At 49.3% G+C, this 18339-nt stretch overlaps 1 long non-coding RNA gene across 2 annotated transcripts in view; it reads right to left on the reverse strand.

Moving 5' to 3' along the window:
* Window positions 1-18339, reverse strand: part of LOC123613430 (uncharacterized) — a 463022-nt gene that overhangs the window by 46644 nt on the left and 398039 nt on the right. For both annotated transcript variants that reach the window (XR_012501545.1, XR_012501555.1), the window contains exons 9-10: window positions 8449-8525; window positions 4283-4370 (exon numbers count right to left, since the gene is read on the reverse strand). This is a non-coding gene — a long non-coding RNA (uncharacterized LOC123613430). The remainder of the gene's footprint in view (window positions 1-4282; window positions 4371-8448; window positions 8526-18339) is intronic.

Consider the following 18339-nt stretch of genomic DNA (forward strand, 5'->3'; position numbering starts at 1 on the left):
GGAGTGTGGTCTGGAATTTTCAGGCAGGCTGTGGTTCAGGCTTGCAAGTAATATACACGCGGAAATGAAACTGACTCCTGCACCTGGGCAGCCCTTCCACCTGAGGTTTCTGCCATGCCAACTCAAAGCAGGTGGTGTGTCAACCAAAGAGACCAAGGGCCACCACCCCCTCCTCGAGTGCCCCACATGGCCAGTGGCTCCCCTGGCACTGATCTGAGATGACGCCATTAACAAGGGCCAAAAGCCACTCAGCCTGCTAGGGAGGAGCTGGGGTGGTGTGTGAACTGACCTCCAAGCTCCAAGCTGTCCTCCAGCCCCTCTCAGGGGCAGGTCTGGGAGCAGCTCAGGTTTCTGGCTGCTGGGGCCTCTCTAAGCAGATTCCGTTACAGGGACACTCAACTGGGAGAGGTCAGCCTTAGGCGCTCTGGATCCTGGGGTGAGAGGCTGGCGATGGGGCCTGGCAGTGTCCACCCCTGCATCCAGGCCTGTTGCTGCTACCTAGAGCTGCCCTTAAGAAGGAGTGTCTGGTTTGAATCCTAGATCTGCCACTTCCTAGTTCCGGGACTTGAGCAAATCACTTAGCCTCTCTGAGCCTCAGGTTCCTCACCTGTAAGTGTGAGGACGTTAAAATGTCCAGCTCTTGCATTCATTAGGAGACTGGGGATACAAGCCATGCAAAAATGTTTTGCACAGGGCTCGGCCCCCCTTGAGTGTTTAATGGATCTGAGCTCCTTTTATCATTTCTTCCCATTGCTGCTGTTCAGAGCGTGCTCCTAGGAGACAGAGGCCTGCACTGTATGGGCCAAGGTCATCTCTGTTAGACCCAAATGAGGCACTGAGATAGCCTAGTGTCCAACCGTTTCTTAGGGACTGAGACCGTGGGGCCCACCAGATAAGCAACTTCCCCCAGGTCACCCAGGTAGCTGGTGGCAGAGCTGAGCCTGAATCCAGGCCTTCTGAGTCCCCCCATCATCCTCTCCCTCCCCACCTCCTCCTCACTGCACTATCCAGCATACAGAATGTTTGCACATGTATCTTCTCCCATCACGCCAGGCTGCTGCAGGCCCACATCTGAAGCCACATGCAGAACAAAGGGAATCGGGTCCACGCAGCCTCGTCTCATTTGCCTTTGTCCTTTTCTCTCACAGTGCATTCTGGGAAGCTCCTCTGAGCTCTGGGAAGCCTTGGCAATTAGCAGCCTTCTGACAGACTTCTTAATATCCGAAGGAAATCAGCGCAGGCAACCTCTCCCGGATTTCAACATGCCCTTAGAGTTCAGCCCTGAGCCTCAGGAACATCACTGTTCCTCACTCTCTCCGTTTCAAAGGAGAGCTGAAGAAACATACCTGCCTCCGGCTTCTTTTTGTGAAAGTTAACGCAAATGCTCGTGGCACAGGGGCTTTCTCCTCAAAGGAGGAGAGGGTACCGAGCTTGCTGCTAAAACATGAAGGTCACCCGGGTTATTATGAATGTTATTTTTTCCATAAACCTGAGCTGAATTGTAGTCCAGACAAAACAATGTTCGCCTAAAAACAAAACCAAACCAAACACCTAAACCTGTAAGCCACGAGATACAGGATGGAGGCAGGGGGAGGGGCGCAGGAGGCACGGGCTTCGACCCCAGCCTGAGTTGGAGTCCCAGCTCTGCCACTCACTGGCCCTGACATGTCGACCACATCACTGTGCGTCTCTGGACCTCAGTCTTCTTATCTGAAAAATAGGGACAGCACTGCCCACCTCCAAGGCTCTCTGTCAGGTGCAAAATGAGATGATGTATGAAAAGTCCCGGACACAGGAGATACACAGTCAATAAAAGCTTTCATTAAGCATGAGTGTCACCGTGGGGTAATTCCCCAGTGGCCTTTAAAGCAGAATCTCAGGATGGTTCTGCTGCTGGGACAAGCCTTGGGAAAAAAATCACTGAACCTCATTTTCCAGATGCGGAGACTGGAATCCAGAGAGGTAAATTAGGAGGGAAGTAAGAAACAAAGCTGGAAATAACACAGAAAGCCTGTTCCAGGGCCAGTACTGCTGACCGAGGGGCCGGAGAGGGACAGACGGCCTGATCAAGATTTTGGGGACTTATTTACAAAGCCACACCCTACAACTTCGACACCCGTGACATCAGCCAACTGCACCAGTCTTCAAGGCGGTGGGTGGACGGGCTGATCAGCAGAAGGAGTCTTTCGGTCAGTTTCCTTGACGTGAAGCGAGCATAACACCGCCACCCCAGGCTCACTGTAAAGACAAATACTGTGTGGCATATAAGAGCTGCAGACTCATCCGAGAAGTAGGCACTGTGCCCAGGGTTCCCCAAACATTCGCTCATTGGTCCCCTCACAGCCACGGGAGGCAGGACCCATCATCTCCTCCAGTTTGAGAGTTAGAGAAACTGAGTCTCATGGAGATGAATTAACCCACTCGAGGTCACCCAGCCGCTAAGCGGGAGGAAGAGTGGGGCCTGGACCCCGGTCTGACTGTCAGACTTCCGGTTTCTGTGTTCTTGCTCCTGGTGCCGTTCCCACAAAGAAACAGCCCGAAGTTGTTCAAAGGCGAAATGCAGGTTTGCGTGTGCGTGTGCAGAAAGATGTCCACGACACAGTGTTAAGTAAAAAAAAGCAAGTGGTTCTAAGAGTTGTATATACTAATCCATCTTTGTTTGAAAAATAAAGGTACACACATGCTCAGAGATATTCTAAAAAGATGTTCAGGAAGCTATTAACAGTGATTATTCTAGAGCGACAGTTCTCAGCAGGGGTGATTTTGCCCCCCAGAGGCATCTGACAAAGTCTGGAGATGTTTTTGGTTGTCACAGTTTGTCTGGGGGGGAGGTGTGCCACTTACAGAGCCCCAGGATGGTTCTTCTGCTCAAACCTAGTGGGTGAAGGTCAAAGATGCACAGAACAGCCCTACAACGAAGAATTATCTGGCTCCAAAGGAGAAACCCTGCTGGAGAGATGAGGGCTCTGGAACCTGGGGACGAAGACTTATTTTTAATACCCTGCTTATCTGATGTTTGAATGTGTTACATTAATAGGAAGAGCAGCAACAAAATCTGCCCACTGTCAACTACGAGATCAGGCATATGAAGCGCCAGCACGGAATAGGTGCTCAAAGGGTGTTCTTTGCACAAGTTTCGGTTTCCGCATCTGTGGAAGTGGGTGTGCTGACGCTGGCTCTCAGGGGGCGGCTGCAAGGCTCATGTAAGACAAAATGTACCAGGTCGAGGGCAACCCACAGCTCAGTGCGCCGTGGTCACTCTTCAGGGACAAGCAGAAGCAGCCCCAGCGATGCTCCGGCTGTGTCTGAGGGCAGAACCAGCAGAGTCGGAGATGAACAACAGCAGCTTGTGCAGCTGTCAGAGGCAAAGCGATGGGGGGCTCCAGGGTGGATCCCTGGAAAAACAGCCCAGTGGGCAGCCTGCCAGAACCCACTGCAGGAACAGAGGACAGAGGCTTGTTCAGCACAGAACAGAGGGCTCCGCGCGGAGGGGGCCCGGCTGGTGACTACGCACGTGCGTGAGAGCCCCCACCTACCCATTTCAGCAAAGCAGGTCCAATAGTTTGGGAAAAAAAAATTTTTTTCTTTCCTCCTAACTAGCTGACAATAAAAACCTAACATAAGGATACTCACCACTGATTCTTATATAAATATTTCATACATATGTTTTCCTACCTCATGCTCATAGCACCCAAGAACATAGCAACCATGATTTTACAGGTGGAGAAACAGAGGTGAGAGTCCCACAGTTCAGGGTCAGTCATTCAGGCCCCGGTGGTCTGACTGAGGCTGACTCTGAGTCACTGTCCTGCTTGCGGGGGCAGCTGCCCCGTATCCCTTCTGTTACTGGTTACTCTTCTGCTGAAGATCAGGTGTCTCCACCCACCTTCCAGACCAGGGACACTTCTGAAAGACACACCCTGAGTTTGAATAGCCACATCCTTGTCTGAGACACAAGACACAGGAGCCCCATTGCTAAAAATCAACATAGCATCCCATGGCACTGAAGCTGACTTTGCTGGGTCCCTGTGAGACAGGGCTGCCAGATGACACACAGGACACCCTGCTGACTGCCCCATGCAAAGTGTCCCTCACTAAGACTATACAATTATTTGTTGTTTCTCTAAAATTCAAATTTAATCAGGTATCTAATGTTTTTGTTTGCCAAAATCGACAACTCTACCGTCAGGGCAAGGAGATTAGCTGTTCCCTCTGTCCCAGGGAACCAGTCTCATCCGAGAAAGTCTGCATTTGTTTTTCATAAGACCTCTTACTCACTTACCAAGGATGCTTGGAGACTGGGGGAGGCAGAGGGGGTCCCTGCCCCTGACAGTTCCTCGGCTGGTTGAAGGGACTTTTCTGGAAGCTGTCTGGAGCAGGCACATGGAGAAGGGGTTGAGAGCAGGAGACAGAAACTACCGGAGTGTAAGTTTCAGAGACCCTCTTTGCCACTGGCTCCATCTGAGACCCTCCTTCAGGTCTGTGAAAGTTTACTTTCTTTTCCTTCTTTCTTTTTTTTAAAGACTTTGTTTTTCTAGAGCAGCTTAGGTTTACAACAACAGTGAGACGGACGTTTTTCCCGTATAACCCCTGTCTCTACATGTGAGTGGCCTCCCTCCCCCGTTATTAACACCACTCCCCAGAGGGGTACATTTGTTATCAAGGATAAACTTACACTGACACATCATAATCCCCTGAAGTCCATCGTTTAGATTACAGTTCACTCCTGGTGTTGTACATTGTACGGGTCTGGACAAATGTCTAACGACCTGTATCCGTCATTATAATATCCTACACAGTATTTTTGTTCCCCTAAAAATTCTCTGTGTTCCACCTAACCCTGGCATCACCCCCTTCCCCCAAACCCTGGCAACCACATTTTGTTGTCTTCATAGTTCTGCCTTTTCCAGAATGTCATATATTTGGAGCCATACAGTATGTTTTCTTTTCAGATTGGCTTCTTTCACTTAGGAATATGCATTTAAGGCTCTTCCCTGTCTTTTCATGGCTTGCCAGCTCATTTCTTTTTAGGGATGAACAATATTCCATTGTCTGGATGTAATGCAATTTATTTATCCATTCACCTACTGAAGGACATCTAGGTTGCTCCCAAGTTTTGATAATTATGAATAAAGCTGCTATAAACATCTGTGTGCAAATTTCTGTGTGTTTTCAACTCCTGTGGATAAACACCAAGGAGCAGAACTGCTGGAGTGCATGGTAAAAGAGTACGTCTGGTTTTGCAGGAAATTGCCAAACTGTCTCCCCAGCACTTGGTGTTGTCTGTTTGAGTTTTTAGCCATTCTAATTGGTGTATAGGGGCATGTCACTGCTGTTTCAAGGTGCATTTTCCTAATAACTTGGGATGTAGAGCATCTTTTCATATGCTTATTTGTCATCTGTGTATCTTCTTTGCTCAGGTGTCTGTTAAGGTCTTTGGCCCATTTTTTTTTTTTTTAATCAGTTTGTGTGCTTTCTTACTGTTGAGTTCTAAGACTTCCGTGTGTCTTTTGGATAACAGTCCTTCACCAGATGTGTGTTTTGCAAATAACTTCTCCCAGTCTGTGGCTTGTTCCCTAACTCCCTGGATGCTGCCTTTTGCAGAGCAGAGTTTTTCATTTTAGCGAAGTCCAGGTTGTCAGCTGTGTCTCTGACGGTCACGTCTTTGGTGTTCTGCCTAAAGAGGTTTCACCATGCCCAAAAGCATCTTGCTTTTCTCCTCTATTAACTTCTAGGAGTTTTATAGCTTTGTGGTTTACATTTTGGTCTCTGACCCATTTTGGGTTAATTTTGGGGAAGGGTGTAAGGTCTATGTCTAGATTCATATTTTTGTATGTGGATGAGCAGTTTCCAGCACCGTCTGTTGAGAAAAGTACCTCTGCTCCATTGTCTGCCTTTGTTCCTTTTTCAAAAATGGCTTCATTGTATTTATGTGGGGCTGCTTCTGGGCTCTCCATTTTGTTCCACTGATCTATCTGTCTGTTCCCTTGCCAATACCACACTGTCTTGATTACTTTGCAGCTTTATAGCAAGCCTGGAAGTTGGGTAGTGTCAATCTTCCAGCCTTTTTTTCCCCTTCAATACTGTGTTGGTTATTCTGGGTCTTTTGTCTCTTCATATAAACTTCAGAATCATTTTGTTGAGATCCACAAAATAACGTGCTAGGATTTTAATCGGGACTGCATTAAACCTATAGATCCATTTGGGAAGAACTGACATTTTGACGATATTCATTTATGTAGTTTTCTTAACTTTGTGTATCAGTTTTGTCGTTTTTCTCATATGATCTTGAACATATTCTGTTAGACTTATACCTAAGTGTTTCATTCTGGCGGGGTGCTCATGTAAATGGTATTATGTTTTTAACTTAAATTTTACTTGCTCATTTTCCTATATAATAGGAATGCAAATGACTTTTTTTAATCTATGCTTTTTTTTTTCATAGAAGTATAGTCAATTTACAATGCTATGTTAAAGCAATTGGCTTTTATACGTTAATCTTATGTCCTGCGATCTGCTGTGCTTGCTTATTAATTCCAGGATGGACGCTCTTTCTCAGATAGGGGCCACAGATTGTACAGACCTCAGGGTCCACCAAACCTGGATTGGGTCCTGGCTGAGAAGGAAGCCCCTCCTTAGTCTGGGAGACCAGTGGCTGATGCTATGTGCCCAGCCAGCAGCACACTTAGCCCTCACCCCGAGGAGGAAACTGAAGCCCAGAGTGGTGGAGTGCCTCCCTCAACATCACACAGCTGGGAAGTGGGCAGAGAAAGGCCTTGAACCCAAGTTGAGTTTCCTCCTTGCTGGAAGAGCAGTGTTCAGGGCCCTGTTTTCCCGTGGGACTTGTGGGAAGGAGAGAGTCTGTTCCCTGAGGGTCCCTGCTGGTCCAAGCACTACAGGAAGGGACTGACCCCTCAGGGAGAGCCAGGGTCCTAGTCGGGGCCGGAGCAGGAGGGCGTTCTAGAATCACAAATGAAAGTTACAGAATTATGCTCAACAACTAAAAATACCATCAAGCAGCCATTTTGTGCCAGGCACGGTTGCTAGGAGACTTCACAAGCATAATTTCATTGAACCCTCACAGCAGGCCTGCGAGGCCAGTTTGATTTTGAGCAGTGTTTGGCAGATGAGAGAACCAAGGCTCAAAGAGATGGTGTGGGTGCCGGAGGACACCCTGTGGGTAAGCAGACCTGGGATTTGAGGCCAGGTGTTCTGAGAGAAGGGAAGAGACTGGAGAGTCAGGAGAGAGATGGTACCAGGCTGCTGCAGGGGTAGGCGAGGGCTGCTGTGTTAGTTTCCTAGGGCTGCTGTAAAAACGGCCGCAAACCTAGTGACCAGAACAATGCAGATGTAATACCTTACACTTCCGGAGGTCAGAAGCCCAAGTGGGTCTCACTGGGCTGCAATCAAGGCAGTGGCTGAGCTGTGTTCCTTCCGGAAGCTTTAGGGGAGAATCCAATCCCTTTCTTTTCCAGTTCGTCAAGGTCACCTGCGTCTCTTCGCTTGTGGCCTCTTCCTCCATCTCCAAAGCCAGAAGCATAGCGTCTTCTAACCTCTCTCTGACGCTCACTTTCTACCTCCTTCTTCCATATTTTAAGGGCCCTTGTAATGACTGGGTCCACCCCAGATCATTCAGGATCACCTCCCCAGCTCAAGATCCTTAACTTCGCCACATCTGTAAAGTCCCTTTTGCCACATAAGGCAATGTATTCATAAGTTTAGGGGACTGGGACATGGACATCTTTAGAGGCAACATTATTCTGGCTACCGCAACTTCCTTGGCCTGCTGTGGGCTCTGCCTCTGTTCTAGAGGTAGGGTGAAGTCACTGGGCTGGAGTTGAGGGTAGGGATGGGGCTGGGCTGGTGAGTGAAGGGAGGCCATGGAAACAGGTGTCCTTTAGGTTGGGCCACGGACAGAATCAAGGGATGCTCTTCGCTGAGAGCCTCTGACCAAGACTTTACGAAAGTATATGTCATCTTTCAAGTGAGGGGTGATTCCTGCCCACTGAACCATGACAGGGGCCACATGGCAGGGCCCAACCCCTCTCAGGGGTGTCATCCAGGTCTGTGTCACTGGGTGGGACAGGGAAGAGCCCAGACAGGGCAGGTGGAGTGGCCTGGTGGTTCATGTCTGGTTATGTTTGAACAGAGTGATCTTTCGACTTAGAAGTTCCATTCATAGGAGTTTTTCCTGCAACGGACTCAATCATTTGTGAAGTTACGTGTACAAACTTAACTTCTGCAAGATTATTTGTAAACTGGGAACAACCTGAATGACCATCAATAAGGAACCATCTTGGTGGCTTAAGATTTCATACAATGGAATCCTATGCTCTTTACATGCCATCATGAAAAAATTTCTCAAACAAAAGTAAGGTACTTGATATCGCACACTACAGTGAGTGCAAAAACAGGCAAAGGGAAAATATAAATACATATAGTACTTACAGGTGCACAAAACATTGCTGGAGGAACGTACAGGGAACTGAGGGCACTGACCACCTCCAGGGAGGCGAAGTGGGTCCCTAAGAGAGAGGGTGGAAGGAAGATTCCATGATTTACTCTTTCACACTTTTAAAATCTTGATCCATACAAGTGGGTTATGGATCAATAAATTAAAAATTAAAACGTTATTTTTTAAATCCTATGAAATCACATGCTAACAGACTTACCTGACAGTCTGAGTTGGAAACAGCTTCAGCCATTTGACTCAAGCTGAAGTCCTTTGAGCATAAGCTCCTATCCATGGCCCCTCTTTAGGGGTTGGGGTCCTAAGTGCTGGTTCCCCAGTACACTTTGCTAGCCTTCCTCCAGACCTTTGCACACAACAGTTCCCCTATCTGAAGTACCCTACATCCCCCTCCCTGTACCCCTCCCAACGACAATACCTATGTTACTCCTCTTCCTGAGCATATAGCTGGACTACATTTCCCAGCAGCTGGACTACATTTCCCAGCAGCCATTGCAGCTAGCTGTGACCAAGAGATGGAGTTCAGACCCATGAGTGAAGTATGTTGATATATCCAGGCTCGGCCTATTAAAACCTCCCATGCTCAGTCCTGCTCCATTTCCCCATCCACTCTCTGAAGAGAGGAGACTCCAAAGGCCTAGAGGAAGGTCCAGACGGAAGGAACCTGAGACCCTGAATGACTGTGTGGAGCAGAGTCCCACCAACCCTTAGCAGACCGTGACAGGAGCAGGAAACAGACTTGTATTAGCTTAAGTCACTAAGATTTGGGGTTATTACAGTAATTGGCCTTGACTGACATTCTAAATAACTCTGATTCATTCTTCAGGCTTAAATGCTACTTTGTCCTCTGGGCTGACCTCTTGTTTACCTTACATGCCTGGAGGTGGGACTGAAAGATGGCTGGATGCAACCGTGGGGTGTGCCTGGGGCTTGGCCTGGATTCAGGCCAGAGACGGGCAGACAGGCACCCACACTGAAAATAATACACTTGGCTGTAATATCTCGGGGCCTGTGGCAAAGTTCCTTGAAAAGTTTGATATTTGTAGCAGGAGGGATTTAGGGCTCCCATGAGTCCAGCGACTGTGGCCGAATCACCAGCCCAGGTTCCTTTCCTAAGAGAGAGGCGACATCCTTTCTGGTATGGTTAGGTTATAAAGGCCACATCTGTTCTGCAAAAATGGGTTTTTTTTTTGAGGCTTGTCTTATGTTGGTGGCTTACAATGAATCAATCGTTAACTGATTTATTTGTTCACCTGACTTATTGAGCCCTTTCTGCAACGGGCTCTGGGCTGGGTTATAGAAACCAACGCCCAGCCGCTGCCCTCATGGGACTGACAGCCTCAGTGAGGAACCAGGTACCATTATAACACAGGGTGCTGAGGGCTACGATGGGAGGACGAGCTTTCTCCATGGGGCTGCAGAACCTGAAGGAAGGGCCCTGAAATTTAGCCAAGGGGTCTGATCTGCATCCTTCAGGGAGAGTAGGAGTTACCCTGGAGAGGAGAAGGGAGGAGGGGACAGCATTTGGAAAGATGGAGAAGTGAAGAAATGGAGAATGTTGGGTGGACTAAGTTTACCTGAGGTTAAACCTGCAAATACTATCAAGGCACAATCAACCCAATAACATCCTACATTCCCCGATGTCCTGCTGTGTGCCAGGCATTGAGCCAGCCATGAGTTAACCTTCACAAGAACTCTAGGAAGTAGGTACTAATGTTCTCTCTATCTTATGGCTGCATTAATGCTATGGAATGAATTGTGTCCCCTCTAAATTCATATGTGGAAGCCCTAACCCCCAGTTTGACTGGACTGGGAGATAGGGCTTTGGGGAGGTAATTAAGTTTAAATGAGATCATGGGCTGGGACTCAAATCCAATAGGACTGGTGGCCTCATAAGAAGAGGAAGAGATCATAGCTCTCCACGTGTACACACCAAGGAAAAGTGGTAAGAGGACATGGTGAGAAGGCAGCCACCTGCGATGCGAGCCAGCAAGAGAGCTCTCACCAGAAGCTGAACCCTGCTGGACCTTGATCTTGAAATTTCCAGCCTCCAGAACTGTGAGAAAATATATTTGTATTGTTTACACCAGCCAGTATATGGTATTTGTTACAGCAGCCTAAGCTGACTAATACAATCAGCATTATTTTCATTTTCATTACCATAGTCATCATTGCTGGTTTAGTAGACATTTCTTTTTTTTTCCTTCCAATTTTATTGAGATACAATTGACACACAGCACTGAATAAGTTAAAGGTGCACAACATAATGATTTGACTTACATATGTCATGAAATGATCGCCACTTTTTACTGAGCTCCAGACCTCAAAGTCCACAAATAACAAATATTGACAAGGATGTGGAGAAAAGGGAACCCTTGTACGCTGTTGGTGGGAATGTAACTTGGTGCAACCACTATAGAAAACAGTATGGAGAGTTTTGGAGTTCAAAAAACTATGAATCGAGCTACCATAAGATCCAGCAATCCCATGCTTGGTACCAGGCCAACAGGCTGTGGATTTCCTCAAGTCCGTTTCACCAGCTAGACCCTATACTGAAACCTCGGAGCCTCTCTGAGGGTCTGATTCTTGGCTGAAACCCCAGCTTCTGGGGCAGGACCAGGCACAGAATACGCACACCCACGTTCACTGAATGGACAGACGAGATTGGAAGGGTACATGTTTCCTTCTGTTCCTGAACTCTAAGCCCAGCTTGGGTTTGAGTAAAGCAAAATGTAGTGAAACAGCAAGTTTCTCTGTTTTTCTTTTATTTCTGCCTAATGTTCCCTTTTGTGTAATCATCCATCTATTCCTTTGTTCCGTGCACGCATTTATTCAATTGATTACAGAATTACAAGCACCCCTTCCGTGAGCAAGTAGAGGAAGAGCAAGTAGAGACTGTCTTCCAAGAGCTCACAGCCAAGTCAAGGAGTCAGGGCGTGGCGGAGCGCAGAAAAGATGGGACAGACAGTTACAGATAGCTCCCATACAATGTGGCAGGATGGTATAAAAAGTATAAGCAAATGACCGTTGGGGTACCAAGGACAAAATAACTAACTGCTTGGGAAGTCAGGGAAGGCTTCACGGAGGAGGTTACACTTAAGCTGGGCCTTGGAGGATCAATAGAAGTTTGCTAAGCAAGTCATGTAGGAGATCAGTGATCTGGGTAGAGGGGCTCGCATGTGCAAAGCACAGCAATGTGAAAGGCCTATTTAGGGAGGAACAGGACGGGACCAGGCTAAAGAAAACACTAGTAGCTGTCACTCACTGTTCAGAGTGATATTCGTCCATGTGTTTGCACCAATTTAATTTTCACAACAAGCTGCAGAAGTACCTTCTGGTTGGAGAATTTGAGACTCAGAACAGTGAAATCACTTGCCAAAGGTCACGCAAGCTGGCGAGAGGCAGAGCCAGGACTCAGACCAAGTCTGCCTGGCCCTGGGACCCTGGGCTCCTCGGTCTCAGGCTGAGATGTTAGGATGGGGACAGTCATACAGAGGAACCCCATGGAACCCCAGCGTGTTCCCGAATCTGCAGGGAGGTGGCTGCAGCCTGGTGGAGCACATTTCAGTTATTTTCCAGGACCCTTTCCTTTGCGCTCAATGTCAGGACTGAAGTCTTGGGCCCTCGTGTGACAGGACCCTCCTTGGCATCCTTCTCTCCATCCACCCAAGTCACACAGGCCTTGTCTCAGTTAACCTCGCATTAAGGAAGGCCATGCGGAGAACCGACATGGCCTCATTTCCAAAGATGTCCCTGTGCACAGGGCTGAGGCCTCATCAACAAGAACACAGCCCCGACAGAGGCGGGAGCTGGCGGTGCTGGGCGGCACGCTCTCCGAAACCAGGCAGCTGTCTAATTACAGACCGGCTGTAATGAGAGGCAGGCGGTCTGGACAACAAGGAGTGGCCCCGGCATAGAGGCGGACCAGTGTCCAGGCCTGCAGGAGGCCTTCCCGGGGGCCACCAGCTCAGCGTCCAGCTGGCTGCAGACCACACACGTGTCGGCCCTACAGGGGATGAAGGGAAGGTGGGTGGGAAAGGGAACCATGCTGAACGCTGGCCCTGGGCCAGATGCTAAGCTGGACGTCTACCTCCACGTTCTCAGGTGATCCCCCAGCCACCTAGAGAAACAGGTGTAACTGACTCCATTTTACAGAGGAGAAAATGAAGGCTTCCAGAAGCAAAACAAATTGCTCAGACACCTAAGAGTGGTGGACGGAGGATCCAAACTCCAGTCTGGGTGAATCCAAAAGCTGGTTTCCTTCCCAGGAGGAAATGAAGGAAGAGGCGAGTCCATGCTGGACCTGAGAAACTGTGAGGAACCCGGGGAGAACAGCAGAGAAGCAAAAAGTGAACATGAGGTTGGCTGTCAGCCCGCTGGGGAGCCCCCCAGTGCATGTGGGACAGGAGCCTGGGGCACCTATTTGGACGGTAAAACACCTGGTGACATCAGAAGGCTGAGTGGTTTGGTTATAAACTGGGGAGTCGTATTTCTCTTTTTTTATTGAGGTATAGTAGGTTTGCAATGTCGTGTTAACTTCTAGTGTGCAGCATAGTGACTCATTTATACACATATATATTCCTTTTCATCTTCTTTTTCATTATAGGCCATTACAAGGTATTGAATATAGTTCCCTGTGCCCTACAGTAGGACCTTGTTTATCTATTTATATATAGTAGTTTGTATCTGCAAATCCCAAACCCCCAATTTATCCTTCCTTACGCTTTTCTTTCTTTGATTTCTTCCCTTGCTTCTCTTTGGAGGCATAAACCCCTAGGAAAGCAAACCTCCCCATAACCCCTGAACCGGGCTGAGCTCCCCTCTGACCGTCCTCAGAAAGCTTCTCCGGCATGTACCATCCTCCTTGGAAGGTCCAGGTGGTTCTTTAGGAAGAGACTCATGCTTTCCCCTGGGGCCTTGGGGCCTGTTCAGCAGAGATCTCAGTCGTCAGCGGCTTGGTTACATCTGCGTAGGCCGAGCAGCTATGACTAACCTCCCAGAGCAAATGCGGCCCCCGTGGCGCACAAAAGCGGCCCCCACAGCCCCTCTCAGCAGCATCACCTGCTCCTGATTCAGCACAGGGCCTGCCAGGGGGGCTGCGGGTGCAGCTGCTCTCCTGGGCTCAGATCGCCGCAGGAGCACCAAGCTCTGGCTGGAGTCTGGGTCTCCCAGCCTGGCAGGACTCGTCACAGCACTTTCTGGGTGAGTTCTGGGGCTCAGGAGAGAGCTAGAGAGCTTCCTTCCTGTAAAATGCCCACGCACAGCCCGGAAGCACCTCCCTGTGTCCAAGATGCTCCCCTGCCTATTCCAGTGACCTGGCAGCGTGAGCAAAGGTTGGAGCACAAGAGACTGAGTTTCACATTCTGGCTTTGCAACTTCTTAGCTGAGTGACCATGGGTATTTGATGTCATCTCTGGGAGCCGCAGCATCCTCAGGTGTAAACGGGGTGATAACCGTTACCCCTCACATTTGTACACAATAGTGCTGTGAAGTCGTGTAAGACCTCGGGCTCTGGGAGAAGAGGTCTTGATTCAAATCCTTGCTCGGCTGCCTGCCAGCAGTGCCATCTTGGGTGCTTTGTTTGCCCTTGCTAAGCCTCAGTTCCCTCATCTGAAAAATGGGGATAATGAGAGCCTCTAATCCACAGGCTTGTGGTAAAGACCAAACATGACCCAAAGTGTTCCCTCCACCATTATCAGCTCTTCGCTGGGCACTTACTCAGAGCTCACCCCAAGGTGCAAACGCCCTAAAGATGCCTGGGCTACTTGCCTTTTCCTCTTTTTGGGAGAACACCATCCATTCAGACACACAAGAATTTTCTTTCATCATCCAGGAATCAGAAAAGATGCTCTCATGTTAACTGCAAAACAGCTCTCTTTCCACAAAGGGAAATTTCCATGACAGGAGCTAAGGAAACACGCCAACAGGGCAGGGCCCTCTGTCGGCATCATGAAGGCCTGTGTGAGAGCCGAACTCACTCATGTCTATACTTATAGATGTCACACAGTAGGTCTGCACACCTCAGGGTGGCTGGCGAGGGTGATGCACGTTTCCACTTCCACTCAAGGACTGTGTTTCGTTCACTGTACCAACAGATTGGCTGTATGTAGGACAGCCCCCCACCGCCCCAAAAAGCAGGTGGTGGGGTTGAAGGTTTGGAAGATGTTGCTGTTAAAAGAGACTGGAAGGGCCTTGTGTGTTTTGATCTCAGAGGCTTAGATCGCATCTTGTCAGCCCTGTGGCCACTTTCGCCTTGTGCGAAGGCGGAAGCAGCTGGCATCGCCATGGCAACCAGGCAGCATCAACTTTCCAATTCACCCCTGAATTTTCTATAACAAAGGCAGAGCCAGTGAAAACATGTTTGGGAAGTGAGAGCCACGAACAGAAAATCACACCAGGGAGCTGCAGGGAGCTGAAAAGGAGGGGCGGTCATGTTTCCAACCTTTTCGGTTAACCAAAAACGCAGCGAAAAGACATGAGATCAACCCCCATTCAGGCCGAGAGAAAGAAACGTTTCTAAGACTTCCTGAGATCCCAAGAACAGGGACTGCTTTTTCCAGTAAGATCACAGGCACTCACTGTTGTCTGCCAAGCTCCGGGTTAGATGCTGGAGTGAGAAGAAGGCGATGAGAGAAGAAAATGGGACCAGGTGATCAGTGGGATGGAAGTACCTGGAACCCAGATTGGAGAGGACTTCATGAAAGAGAGGTCATCCGTAGATTTTTGAGATCCAGATTCTCAGAAGATTCATCAGGACTAGGTACCTGGCATCAGGAAGATGACTTGGCGAGGGAGGGCAGAGCTCAGGGGCAGAGTGCATGCTTAGCCTGCATGAGGTCCTGGGTTCAATCCCCAGTATCTCCGTTAATACATACATACATACATACATACTTAATTACCTCCCCCGTCAAAAAAAGATGACTCCATATCTCTCATCCCACTCACCTCACGAAGGTCCTGGTCTCTCCTTACCATTTTATAGTCAGCCACATTCATCAACGTAGGAAGAAACAGGTGAAATTCATTTTAATCATATATTCTATTGACTCCAAGAAGTACGTGCAAAACATTATCTTTTCAACATGGAGTCAACAGACAAATTGCTAATGAGACGTTTTATATTCTTCTTTCTTATTAAGTCTTAGAAAGCCGGTGTGTCTTTCATCCTGACAGTGCCTCTCTGTTTGGACTAGCGCATCTCAAGCGCACAGTAGGCCATCACATTGGACACTGCCATTCTGATACTAGAAGCGGAGGCTTGGTTATGTGATGGGCTTTGTCATACACTTCAGAGTTGGGACTCCAATCCAGGAACGTGCCTGTGAGAAGTGCTCTGAGTAGCAGGGACGGTCTTGGTGAGGAGGTCTGCTCCAGTGGGGTCCCTCCGCGGTGACATTTTGGTGAGGATTGTTCTTTGTGTGGGGGCCTATCTTGTGCATTGTAAGATGTGTACAGCGTCCTCGGTCTCTACCCACTTGATACCATTAGCATCCCTTGAACTGTGACAACCAAAAGTATCTCCAGATACTCCAAGATGCCCCCTGGAGGGGCCAGACTCGTCCCCATATGGGAACCACTGTGACAGAGTAAGGCAGAGATGAGAAGACAGGGAGGCATGGTGTTGGCTTACGTGACCAAAAGGTGGGGAAGGCAGGGGTGCGGCTGGGTCTCAGGGACAAACGGAATCAGCTACTGGAATATCACCAGAACAGTCTCTCTGCTTCTTTCATTGCTACTTCTCTAGCCCCGTCAGCCTTGCTCTACTCTAAGAGGCTGGACCAGGGCAGCCAATGGGCCCCACGCTCGTGTGTGTCAGCTTGACCACAGAGCAGGACTCTCTGTCCCTTACCATTGATGTTCATTCCCAGACTCCCAGGGCAGCCCTCTGATTGGCCCAGCTGGGTCACATGGCCACTCCCGGGCAGTGGGGAGGCAGGGCTTCCAGATCACGAGGTAGGAGCCGGGGTAGTAGTTCCCCCAAAGAAGCGGGTGACGTGCCAGGAAGAAACGTAGAAAACTCTAATGGCATTTGATGAAGATCTTTCTTCTTATCAGATATTGGAGACACTGGAGTTTTGAGAAGGGGAGATGGCTTTAAATAAGACACAAGTTGAGGATGGGGGTGGGCCAGGGATGGGGTAGGCCAGGCTGGGCTGGTGGGGAACAGAGAAAGTAGGGCTGACTCTCAGAGCATAGCTCGGCGGGGCCAGGCACAATTAGCCACAGGTGGTGGGGAGGGCAGGCGATGGAAGCCAGGTCAGTGAGCTGAACAACTAGTTCTGGGCCTTGGGGATGCGAATGGGAGCCTCCCTGGGTTGGTGGCCGCCTGGAGCACAATGATGAATTCTTACTATGACCCTGCTTGATTATATTTAGTTGTTGGGCAACTACAGGCAAACAGGCCAGACACCTGAGGAACAGGAACCTTAAAGACAAGAGGTCCTACGGGAAGCTGAGAGTAGGTGAGCTCCCCCAGGAGAAGAGCCTGCAATGGGCCCCGGGGGGACCACCTTGGGAAACGAAGAGACAGGAGCCAGCCAGAGGGAGGAAAGAGGCTTGGCCGGCAACTCCATGCATGTCCCACCAGTAGCATGGGCTCATTCCCGAGAAGCCTGCCCCCTCTGCTCAGGGGTGGCGGGTGCAGCTCCCTCACTCCCGCCGTGTGCCCTTGGGTGTGACTTCTCTGAGCCAAGCTTCCTTATCTGTAAATTGTGGGTAGGATCTGCCACCCCACGGAATTACAGTAAAGATCAGATGGGGCTATAATTGCTAAACATGAGGCACACAATAGATGTTTAACAAACTGCTTGGACTGCCTGTTGGCAGCTGCCTGGTGTTGGAGCACACGTCCCTGCCTGCCCTGAGTGTGGGAGGAGCACGCTGGTCTTTTCCTCCTCTAAGAGCAGCCATTACTGGGCTCTCCCTGTGAGCCAAGAGCTTTTCTAATTGCTTTACACTCACTCCTCAAACAGCCCTGGGGGTGGCACTGGGATTGTTACCTCTGTTTCACAGATGAAGAAACTGAGGCTCAGAGACGTATAAAAGGCACACAGCTCTGAAGTGTTGGAGGTGAGTTGCAGATCCAGGCTGCTGGACTGAGAATCTGTTCAGCTCTGCTCGGCCACCCCATGATGTTCGGCACCAGACTCTGAGCTCCCTGAGGGCAGGCAGGGCCCTCACTGACAATCTAACCTGAGGGGAGCAACAGATGCTCTATAGAGAATTCAAACAGCGCACCTGGAGACAGCAGGACTCCACCCTGCCTCTGGGTCCTCAGTGCATCTTCTCATAGCACCGAGGCTCCAGGGTTGAGCAGTCACTCCGGAACAACAAGCAAAGTGATCTGACAGACAAGAGGCAGAGTTCCGCTGTGGCCAGATTGCCAGATGGACCCAGAACCAGATGCTGGGCTGTGAATGTTGAACCCATCACTTACTAACTCTGGGGGCTTTGGGCAAGTTACTTCACCTCTATCCGCTCAGTGACCTCAAATATAAGGCAGATCACAAAAATATCAACCACACATAGTTGGTTATTTACAGGTAAAGCCTGGTACATAGGGAGTGCCGAATCAATGTCACTCATCTTCAGATGAGGTGCTGAGGCCTAGAAATGAAAGACAACAGCTACCACTTATTAGGCATCGGAGATGTTCCAGGCCCTTTCTCTGCATTATATTCACAGACCCTCACCACCCGCCTGGGAGGCAGGGGTTATTATTCCTCATGACTGACAGATGAAGAAGTTAAGGGACGGAGAGGGCAAGGAAGGACTCCAGGTCACAGAGCTGAATGGCAAAGGCAAGACTTCCCTTTGTCTCTGACTCGAAACTCCACGCCCTCTCCTGCCCTCAGTGCATCCTGGAATGC

This window comes from Camelus bactrianus, chromosome 22, assembly GCF_048773025.1.
Source record: "Camelus bactrianus isolate YW-2024 breed Bactrian camel chromosome 22, ASM4877302v1, whole genome shotgun sequence".
Taxonomy (NCBI): Eukaryota; Metazoa; Chordata; class Mammalia; order Artiodactyla; family Camelidae; genus Camelus; species Camelus bactrianus.